Below are 11,794 nucleotides of genomic sequence, written 5' to 3' on the forward strand. Positions count from 1 at the left end.
TATGAACATCTGGATAGGAATAATGTGATCAAGGATACTCAGCATGGTTTTGTGAACTACGAAGAGCAGAAGAGAAAGATGTATATAGTGTATTTAAGGAGAACAGGTACCTAATAAACCCAGTCCGCTGATTTCTCAATGATGCTTCCAAGTTGACTTCAAAAATTCGGTTTGTCCTTCCCTTTTTTTCCTATTTTATTTTGTGAGTTTTAAAAACTTTCACAATCCTCTAACTTGAGTATAGGAGTTGGGAAGTTTCGTTGTGGCTGGACAGGACACTGGAATATTGTGGAATACATTTGGAATATTGTGTGCAATTCTGGTCTCACTCCTATCAGAAGGATATTGTGAAATTTGAAACGGTTCTGAAGCACCAATGAGTCCACAGTGAGGAGAGGCCCTTCTGCTGCCCCGAGTGCGGGAAGGCCTTTAGTGATTCCTCTGCCATGCGGACTCACTGGTTGATCCACACCTGGGACAACTGTTCTCAAGCCCTGAGTGCGAGATGGCCTTTAGCAGTTCTTCCCACCTGCTGAGACACCAGTGGGTCCACACCGAGGAGAGGCCGTTCTTCTGACCCGAGTGCATGAAGGGCTTTGCTCTTTCTTCTGACCTGCTGGCCCACTCGTGGGTCCACATGGGGGAGAGGTTGTTCAGTTGCTCTAAGTGCAGGAAGGCCTTCATCAAACCTCAGACCTGCATGTCTTTGGACAGGACCACCCAGAGAAAACCCACGCAGACACTGGGAGAATGTACAAACTCCTCACAGACAGTCACTCAAGGCTGGAATCAAACCTGGATCTGTGGCACAGTGAGGCTGCGGTGGTAACCACTGAGCCACTACCTACTGCAACCCGAAGTAGGCAAGCAGGAGGTCGGGAGAATACAGCAAGCCAGGCAGCACCAGGATGTGGAGTAGTCAGCATTTTGGGTATTAACGCTTCTTCAGGGCTTAAACGTTGACTTCTCTATGAGAAACGATTTACGAAATGTTGCTGGGGGTTGGAGGGTTTGAGCTACAGGGAGAGTCTGAATAGGCTGGGGCTGTTTTCAGTGGAGCATTGGAAGTAGAGGAGTGACCTAATAGAGGTTACAAATTCATGAGAGGGATGGACAGGGTAAAAGACAAGGTATTTTCCCTGGGATGGAGGAGTCCAGAACTAGAGGGCATAGGTTAGGGTGAGAGGCGAAATATATTAAAGGGTCAACTTCTTCATGCAGAGGGTGGTACATACATGAATTGAGCTGCCAGAGTATATGGGTCAGGTGCTGTCAAATGGGACTAGATTAATTTAGGATATCAGGTCAGCGTGGAAAAGTTGGACTGAAGGCTTTGTTTCCATGTTGTATGTGTCTCTGACTCCTGGTCCCGATGTAAGTTTAAAAGAGAGTCCAAGTAACTTTGAATACTTCAATCTTGTTGAACTCACCTCCTCAAATATTTCAAATGACTCCCTCCGAGCGATACTGTTTAAACATGCTGAGTTGGACAAAATATCCTATCAAGTTCAACACAAACCCAGAGTTGAAGATGTCAGAAATCACACGATACCAAGGAGACCAAAACTGATCACAATATTCCAGGTGCAGCCTCATCAACGTTCTGCATAACCACACTATATCTTGCCAACATCTTTACTCAATTCCCTAACTGATGAAGGTTAGTGTGATTAAACCTTTCTTCACTGCCTTGTGCAGCGATGTTATCAGAGATATAGGATCGACTTTAAACTGATCCACAATCCTGCGACTGGGAGCACTGAAGCAGAGTAGTGCAGTATGAGTGTGCTGGGCGCATAACCGAGGGGTCAAGACCATGTGATGCTATTGCTCAATGTCTCCATAAGCTGCTTTCCTTGGCAAAGGTGCTCTGTTCTGTATCTTGCCTTTGCATCTGCTTCCCAAAGCTTCTTCAGAAGAGCAGTGGCAGCTAGAGCCCAGGAGCTCAACAACCCCCCGGAGCTGGAGAAAACTCCGAGTTCCAAAAGGGGGGCTGGATTTGCTCAAGGCTTGTATCTATTAACTTATTTAAATGGTACCTACTGTATGGGGCTTTGGTTCACATTAAAACCGGAGGGTCATGTCAGAGTGTTTGTTTATATTTAGCAGTGGTAGTTCGTAAAATACACTCCCTGGAGGAGCACCTTCTTTGATGCTGCATTTCTTGCTTTCTGCACTTCCCCCATTTATTATCTCCCATCTTGATTGTATATTTTTTTGGTCAAATTTGATTTCATATTTATCAGGCTTGGCATTCACTGTGTGCTACTAATTTGTTTGTTCGAATATTGTAAGTCAAAATTAATGTTGTAATTTCATTTCTGATGTCAGAGTTTGACATTGAATGTGCAGGTGTGAATACCAGTAAGTTGTGAAAATAAATCAAGAACTTGTGGTTTTACAGCAAAAAGAGCAGTTCACCGCTATCAATGGCATTGTCTCATTTCAAGGGGATGAGTTGAGCCTGACCAACAAACCGTTTCAAACAGTCACCCAATTTTATTAATATTTTCGTTATCTTCATTAAAGATAATAACTCCAGCATGCTAAAATTTATACAATTTGTTTATAAAATTTATTTATACGTCCATTGCTCTGCCACATTGGGGAGACTGGATGCCAACTTGCAGAACATTTCAGGAAACAGCTCTCGGACTCCAAACCTAAACGTCCCCACCGCCCTGTGGCTGAATACTTTAACTTCCCCTCCCAATCCGTCAAGGGCATGCAAGTCCTGTGCCGCATCCCCCTCCAAGCTCTAGCTACCTGACGCTTGTAGGAAGAACACTTCATCTTTCGCCTTGGGACCCAGCAACTACATGGGATCAATATCGATTTCACCAGTTTCCATATTTCTCCTCACCCTCACTCCCACACCACGCGCCTTGTCCCAGATCCAACCTTCCAACTCGGCATTGGTCTCTTGAGCTGTCCTACATTTTCATCTTGCTTCCCACCTATTCGCTCCACCCTCCTGTCTTACCTCTCACGATAAATCAGCACCTCCATCGACCTATTTCATTCACAGCTACCTCTCCTCCATCCCCATCCCCTTCCCAATTATCTCTCAGCCCCGTTGGACCAACCTTCATTCCTGATGAAGAACTTATGCTCTGAACCAAGACTGTGGTGAAGGAACATCCTTAATAAGAAAGAGTTCCCAATTCAGATTTATTCCCCATTTGTTCCCCCGTTCTTCGAGAATTAAGAAATGTCTTTTTCTTCCACTAGAAAGTGATCTTACACTTTGCGGTGTCTGAAGTGTTATACCACTCCACTTTGTTGCCCACCTTTTAAGAATCCTTTCAACATCTTTTTCAGACAATGGTGGCGGTGACCAAAAGCAATCATTTCACTCCTCTTCAATGCCCCATTTCTCCTCCTATGAACCACTTTTACAAGTTGTCTGAGTGTACTTGGTTTTCAAAATGTAATTTGGCCATTGAAGTAAACAGGGTTAGTCTTTATCGATCGCTAGCTTTGTTTGCACCAACTGTAATTATCCACCAATTTGCTGTTTTTTTTTTGTTCCAGCAGAGCTGGAAACAATGATCTATATTTATTTTGCACTCAGGTGTGAAAACTCATCCCAAGAATCGTCATATTATTATAGTTGATTGAAGCTATAACAGGAGGAATTGTGTGGCAGTTTCAGACTAAACTCTTGGCTGGAAAGAATGTAGATTGATGATGAAAGTCAAAAAGCAGAATCTCTGGCCACAATCTATCAGTCTGGCTTGATTAATTGGTGGCTCTTCAAAAGCACTTCCAAGCCATCACCTCAACCACCAAGAGCAGGTAAGTGTGAGCACAGCATTCCAACTGTGAAATATATCGCATTGCTTCTTTGTTATTGATCAAAAACCTGGAACTCGCTCCTGAACATTATTGCAGACCAAATTATGTGAAGCAATTTAAGTGGCAGCTCAGCGCCACATTTTCAAGGACAGTTTGGGAAGGGTTGTTGGCAGACCCAATGATATTCACATCTCATGAAATAATAAGCAAAGAGGCATGGATAGAGGATTGGCTAACCAATGATACAATTGGGATAAGGGGCATGTTCAGGATAGCAAATTGTAATCAGTAGTTTGCCACAGGGATCAGTGCTGGGACCAAAATTATTTACAATATGTATTATTTACAATTATTTACTTGGATAAGTGAAGTGAATGCACTGTTGCCAAGATTGCAGAAAAGATGGTTGATAGGAAGGCAGGTGGTGAGAAGACATGAAATATCTGCAGAGGTATATAGACAGGTTAAGCAAATGGCAAATGGAATAGAATTTGGGGAAATGAGGTTGTGCACTTTGCCAGGACGAACAGTGCTGAATGTTAAATGGAGAAAGCTGTTGAATTGAGGGATTTGGAAGCCCATACCCATGCATCTCTTCATCCAAGTTCAGTGAGTAATAGGGAAGGCAAATGGGAGGTTGACCTTTAAATAGAGTATAAAAGTCGGGAGGTTATAGTGAACCTTTATCAGGCAACAGTCAGGCCAAAACTGAACACTGGGTGGGTCCTTTACCCAAGGAAAGATATACTGACTTTGGTGGCAGTCCAGAGAAGTTTGACCAGGATGAAAAGAATATCATATGAAGAGAAGTGAATTGGTTGGGCCTATACTTATTAGAAGTGAGAAGATTTAGAGGTAACCTTATTTTCACATAAGCGATTCTGAGGAGACTTGACAGGCTTGATGTGGAAAAGTTTACCTTTGTGGGTGAGTCTAGCACCAGAGGGAATAACCTGCAAATGAGAGATTGCATGTTGAAGACAGATAGGAATTTTTACTGGGGACTGTAAATCTGTGGACCATGTTACTACAGGGGGTTGTTGAGCTTGGGTCGTTAATTACATTCAAGGCTGTCAGTTTTTGTTTAACTAGTGAGGGAATCGAGGATTATGTGGAAATAGCAAGAAAGTGGAGTTGATCTTTACCAGAGCTAATGTGATCTGAATAAATGGCAGAATTGATTCAATGAGCTGAATTGAATAGTTAATAATAAAGGGGCCAGTACATCCTTCCTGAGATATGGGGCCCAAAATTGCGTTCAATACTCCAAATGCGGCTTGACCGGAGCCTTACAGAGCCTCAGAAGTACATCCCTGCCTTTATATTCAAGTCTGATCAAAATAAATGCCATCATTGCATTTGCCTCCCCAACTAGTGATTCAACCTTCAAGTTTACCTTGAGAGAATCCTGGAATAGAACTCCATCGTCTCTTTGCACATCTGATTTCTGAATTTTCTCCCCATAATCCTTCTGTTCCAGAGTAGCAGCAGAGATTTTCTGACAAACCGATTTTATTCAGGGATACCAAGGTATCTCTGGAATTTCCAATATCTCAGAAGGAATAGTTATTCCTGGACAATGCAGAGAGGAATATGGTGTGGTCCTGTAAACTCCAGAACTTTCCAAACTACCTGGGTCAGCAATAACTCCTTCTGGACCAAGAAACAAAAGGGCCACTGAGAAACTGCAAAATCATAAGCCCTCAGAAGCAGAAATTAGGCAATTCAGCCCATTGAGTCTGCTCCACCATATAATCATTCTTAAGTATCAAGGTTTACGGGGAGAATGGGGATGAGAAAGTTATCAGCCAAGATTGAATGGTGGAGCAGATTCAATGGGCTGAATGGCCTAATTTCTGCCAGTTAACTATCCCTGGGAAGAAGGATGTATAACAACAAGCTGTTTCCTGGGACAGATGAGATAAGTTTTTAATAAACTCGTGACAAAAGGACAAGTTAGTCTGTCTGTGGAAGGATGGCCTTGACACCAAGAGGTTACTTACAGGACAGGCTGTTTCAAACAGACAGCTAAACCTGTCTCTAGCAATGTGGGAGGTGGTGTTAGAATCTAAAGAAACATCACACCACAGATTTCAAAGTGAGGAATCTCCACCAGAATTTAAACCCAGAAAGATGCAGCAGTAGTACTTGGAAGAACAACACTGCAGTGAATCCCTGAACACTTCCAGAGACAGATATTGTCGGTGGAAAGTCAGTTAAATTCTGCCATCAATTGGGTGATCCCCAAGTTGGGAGTGAGGTTGAACTTGGTGACTTGAGAGGGGTTGGGTGGGGGGGGGGGGTGGTATCTTTGGTTGCTACATACAATAAAGTGTAAATCATTGTTTCAGCAGTTGATTCTCTGCGCAGTTTCTGAGTCAGGAGCCAAATTAAGGCAATTCACTCACAGCCACAGTGAGGCGAGGATTAATATTGACTCCATTGCATTCAGCAGGACATCACAGCAGCATTCAAGATCTCAAACAGAAACACCCAGAGGAACATGTTGCCCTACATTAGGTAAAATTAACCTGAAAAGTGGTGTAACCTGTTCTAGTGATAAAAATAAATCCCCAACACTTTAAAATCAATTATCAGCAATTTTTTTTATCCAATCGTTACAGTTAAAAAATAAACACAACTACTAACAAACTGGTTATAGGCCAAGAGCAGACAGGGGGCATTAGTTTAGTTGGGGATCATGGACTGGTTGGTCTGAAGGGTATGTTTCTGGCCTACATGACTCCATAGCACTGAATGAATGGAGATCCATCCCAAAGATGATAAAAGTTGCGAGCACCACTTTACGCAAATATGTGGACCCTCCTCCTGAGGGCAGTAGGGCACTGAGGTTCAGTAGTTCAGACAGTCAGCCAGCAAGTTCTCTCTGGGAGACTTGTCTCAAGAAAGGAAGCGGTTTCCTGTCACATCAGTTAGATTATCCAGTTTGGAGCAGGTCCGATATGTCCAACAAAATAGGTAGACAGGGCAGTGAAGAAGGCTTAAGCCTCACTGGCCTTCATCAGTCAGGGAATTGAGTATAGAAGTTGACAAGTTATGTTGCAGTTAATCAGGATATTGGTGAGGCCACACTTGGAGTATTGTGATTCGTTTTGATCATCTTGCGAAACAAAGATGTTATTAAACTTGAAAAGAGTGCAGAAGACATTTACAAGAAACCAGGACTCAAGGTCTGAGTAACAGGGAGAGGTTGGACAAGCTATGACGTTTTTATTTCGAGCATAAGAGCCTCGGGGGGTTGGGGCGGGCTTATAGAGGTGAAGAGATCCTGAGAGGCATGGAGAGGGTGAATGCACTCAATCTTTTTTCCCAGGATTGGGGAATTTCGAATATCAACGTGCATTGAGAATCCCCATGAATACACGTAGCCTGCGTGGGAGTGCTCAATGTCTCTAATTGCAGAGAGAACTTTAATTCTTTCGCGAAATGTGGACTAGTGTTCTCGCTGTAGACGAGCCTTTCATTGGATTGTTGAATCTGGCGGGTAACAACGACCCCTGACCCGTGGAAACTCTATGGAAGCAAATTGATTTCCTCAAACTGACTGGAGTGTCACCAGGATTGGGCAGAAGCCAATCGGTTGCCGAGTGCTGGAGAGGGGATTCCTTGCAGCGCCAGGGACCTGGGTTTGAACCCACCCTCATGGTGACAGTGTGGATTTTGCCCTTTCCTACCCCTCCCCCACTCCCTGTCTACGTGGGTTTCCTCTGGGCGCTTGGTTTTCCTCCCATGTTCCAAAAATGTGCAGGCTAGAATGGATTGGGCGTTCGAAATTCAGGGATAAGCTGTGGGGGTTATCGGGTGGGTCGGGGGTGAGGGTATGTTCTTCCGAGGGTCAGTATGGACTTGGTGGGTCAAACGGCCTGTATCCACAGTGGTTCCCCCAACGTGTCTCCAGCCTGGCTTCCAGCTCCATCTCTCTGTGCCGAAGGTCCTCCAGTGTGTGTTTTCCCTAGTTTCTAGCACCCAGAACGTCCCACCTTCTGCAAATCGAAAGACACGTCCCACCCTGCCCTCTCCCATGTGTGTTGTGTAACTGCTTAATCACTTTTAGTGGCCCAGCAAAGGCTAACAGCCAATTTGGCAAACCAGGAGGATGGCCTCAACCGCGACCTTGGGTTCATGTCACATGACAGGTAACCCCACTTCACTGTTATGCTCTCTCTCACACTTACACACTCACACGCTCGTGCAGAGCCTTTCCGGTAGACATGCTCTCTCTCAGACACACAATAATACGTCCCTACACTCACACCAATGCATACATCTTCGCACATGATTATACTCCATCACACACACACTTTACCCAGCATGCACACGTACTTACACACACACTCTCTCTCTCATGCACGCACTCACGCATTTGGAGTGAATTTGCATTTGCAGGATTATATATTTGGAAGTAGAACCAGTCTGACTCAAGATTGGGATACAGACAGACTCTAACCTCACAGCTTTCATGCATTGTTTGACGTGAAGTGCTCCCTCCTTTTATAAAACATTAAGTTTCCTGGAAAACGTGACTTAAAATAAGTTCTGGAATGTACAGATTAATTAGCCGAAATCTGCAATCCATTTTAAAAGATGAATGATTTAACAGAAATCTAGGTTTCTTCAATTCATCACTTATGTTGCATGACACTATAATCTTTTTGCACTATATTCTGTGCCTTGTGATCCTACTCCATAGCTACCTGATGAAGGAGCAGCACTTCGAAACCCAGTGCCTCCAAATAAACCTGTTGGACTATACCCTGGTGTTTGTGAGATTTTGAAACTTTATTTCCAGTGAATACAGCCCACACCTCTAACTGTTGCCAGTAAACTTTGCAATGCCAATGAAACAATGAACCTGTAGTCCTGAAAAATATACAATTTCTAACAAGATTAGCTACTCATTCACTGATCCTTCTGAGACATGACATTAGTGCTGGAGGCTGAAAGAAATGAGCAGCTTTAAAACAAAAACCTGTTGGACCTCGCAGAGTCTGAACCTGACGGTATGTTCAGGTAACCTTTACTACGAACTTATTTTGTTACAGCTTCAGATTTCACCAGGAAAAGAGGCATACAATAAGTGCTTTTAAAAGAAAACACCTCCAGCTCAAAGTGCATCCAGTCCCCCCACCCCACTTTCTTTGTTGGTCAGCTGAGTTGTCCGTTTGTTACTGGATCCCTGGTACAGCCAGGTAAAGCATGCAGCTGGGATGACTGAGTGGACCCTTTCCTGCAACAGCAGTTTCCTTCACTAAAAAGGGACAGGAGTGAATCAGATGGTGTTTTTCTCCCCCACTGCGGCTCCTGGGAGTGGAAAGGAAACAATCACCAAAACACAGTCTTAGCTTTGCGAATCTTCAGAAAATAAGCCAACGTTCATCCCTTCAGATTTTCTATCCTGAGCTTTGTCACTCTTTTGTAGGACATTACAAGTGGAGGTTTTGCAGAAAAGCACCACAATGCAATCTGATTAATCAGGATCTGGATGTTTTCGGTCTTTGAATGTAAGTGTTGTGCTCCAGAACATTGGTGTTCACAGTTTATAATACTTATCTTCCCAGCCCCCTGTATCACTTGTCGAAAATGTTTAATTTGCGTTTTGTAAGCCTTTCACTGTCTGCTAACGAGGAAAGTGTTTGCGTGTTTTACCTAAGTTATGTTGATCTTGCATACCTCGAGCCTCAAGCTAATTTCACGAGAAACCTTCTCCAGTTCAAAAGCAAACTGTTAGTGATGGCTCTGTTTCTTGTCACGTATCCAATTTCAGATCGATGTTGTTAATGTCCCTTTTATTCCTTCAGATCCACGTTTCGCTCACAGGGCTAGAACAGAACTGTCACCAAATACATTTACCAATCTTCATTCATCCTATCGATTGTCCAGAGACAATCCAGACAACGTCCCCTTGTTGAAGAGGCCGGGAGGTTGACTCTGATGTTCTCGGGGTATGAACTGATCTGAGACATTGAAAGAATTGTCGTTCATGCACATCAGGAATTCAAACCCCTTCTCGCCTCCGAGCCAATGAGGGGACTCGGGAACAGGCAAAACACTGAAAGGCTCGAAGGGCGACGGCCCTGGAGTAAAAAGCTAGTTCCTCGTCACATGGATGTGTCTGCAGACTGTCCCCGGTGTCTCCACAATGAATGTCCCAGGCTTTATTATGTAAAAGTAAAACTGTTAGACGACAATTGTAATTCTCGGCGGGGCCGGCTGAATTATGAACACACTAACAGCCACCTCTAAGTGATGGTGCAACCCCTACACCTGCTTGCCTCTGTGGCGCAATTGGTTAGCGCGTTCGGCTGTTAACCAAAAGGTTGGTGGTTCGAGCCCACCCAGGGGCGGTGTGTTCGCTGCTCTTCCCTGGCTTTGAAGCCATCAGCTTTTAATGGGGTCAGGAAAACGTCCCCCAAACAGAAATCCTTTCCCCGAAGGGGTTTCTGGATTGAATTAATGTCTGACATGCGGGCCTGCGGAGCCGAGACAAAAAGAGAAACTCGGCAGTTTCGACAGTACCTGTCGGAGAAAAAGGAGTTCTGAAATGTGGTCTCTGATTCTCATTCCACCCATGTTGCCTGACCTCCTGCAGTTTCGTGTTTTGTTTTAACTGAAAGTTCATTTCATCTTTTGCAATGAAACACCTAGACTCGCCGTGTGCAGATATTTAACCCATTCGAATCACTGTGAAGTGAATGGATTCAAACAAACTCTGCGATGATTCACTCTTTCTCAGCTCAACAGGCAGACAGACCTGGGAAGTGAAGCTGTCAGTGTGGTTCTGTATTCGTGGGCCGAGTGGTTAATGCGATGGACTTGAAATCCATTGCGGTTTCCCCACGCAGGTGTGACCCCTGCCAACTACAAAATGAGAAATGTCGTCGAAAAGAAAGGGAGCTTGCTCCCCGGCTTCTTCTTTAAGATTCAAATCAGTGGAGGGTGAAAAATATTTCACTCACATTGGGACTGGTGGGAATCTGCAACCCACTGCCTGTTCGGGTGGATCAAACAGATATCCGCAGAGCTTCTTTTGAGGCTATGAGCCAAGTGTTTGGAAATGAGACTAGAACAGTGAGGGGTTGGAAATCGTGATCGAAATGAAGCAGGCACCTGAGGACAAGGGTGTTTCCTTTGCCAGTGAAAGGTACTCGTTCACAATGTTGGGACTGTGGAAGGGAATCAGTGACGGTGATTATCTTTGGTTGTTGACCTTGTGAATGTTCCCATTGCTGCGCATGTCCGTGTTAACGTCAGAACTCTGCAGCATGGTGGCGTTAGATATGCACAGGGCCAGGGGCGCAATGAATGACGCATCTGTCTCCAACTACCTGTTTGAAACGCAGCTCACAGCTTCTTCACACACCCCAATTAATCTTTCTCATTGTCCTGAAGCCGGTATACTGTTTGAATTCCCGATCTGCGGGAATGAGAATCTTCTCACTGTCTCGCATCAATAATTATCTCTGAGAACATCGTTGTCAAGTCACAGCGTTGTCAGATGAGAGGAAGGTGAAATAGCCCCACACGCTGCTCACCAGCACATTTTACTTTCTCCAACCCTCCGCCCCAACTTTCATCACAATTTTCTGTGAACAGTTCTACATTAGCTTTGCTGAATGAACCCCAAATTTCTTGAAGTGGCTCCTTATTTTCGGCCCTGGTTATTCATCTCTCTACGCATGGAAATGGATCCTTCCCACCCGCTCTGTCCCTCATCAATGTGTGTAGTTCAATTCGATCTCCCATCAGCCTCCTCTGTCCTGATCAAATCCAGGGGAACAGGATACGTTGGGGCTATGGCGCGGACAGGACAAGCCCAGTATTTACCTTTCCTGTTAGAGCAATTCCATGAGAAATTTTAGATCATGACTTTGGGCGTGTAGTTGTGGCCGAATACTTAAGGTGCTGGCGTGGAGATCCTTTGGGGCTCCCCCGCCCAGGGTGGTAACCTGCTGGCTATGCTTTCTTCGCTGGCGAT

General features: G+C 44.5%; 1 non-coding gene across 1 annotated transcript; it reads left to right on the plus strand.

Annotated features, from left to right (window-relative positions):
- The first annotated feature begins 10,089 nt into the window (after positions 1-10,089).
- On the plus strand, positions 10,090-10,163 carry trnan-guu (transfer RNA asparagine (anticodon GUU)). The gene has a single exon. It is a non-coding gene; the product is annotated as a tRNA-Asn (tRNA).
- The last annotated feature ends 1,631 nt before the right edge of the window (positions 10,164-11,794 follow it).

Source organism: Hemiscyllium ocellatum (genome assembly GCF_020745735.1).
Source record: "Hemiscyllium ocellatum isolate sHemOce1 chromosome 27 unlocalized genomic scaffold, sHemOce1.pat.X.cur. SUPER_27_unloc_9, whole genome shotgun sequence".
NCBI classification, from domain to species: domain Eukaryota; kingdom Metazoa; phylum Chordata; class Chondrichthyes; order Orectolobiformes; family Hemiscylliidae; genus Hemiscyllium; species Hemiscyllium ocellatum.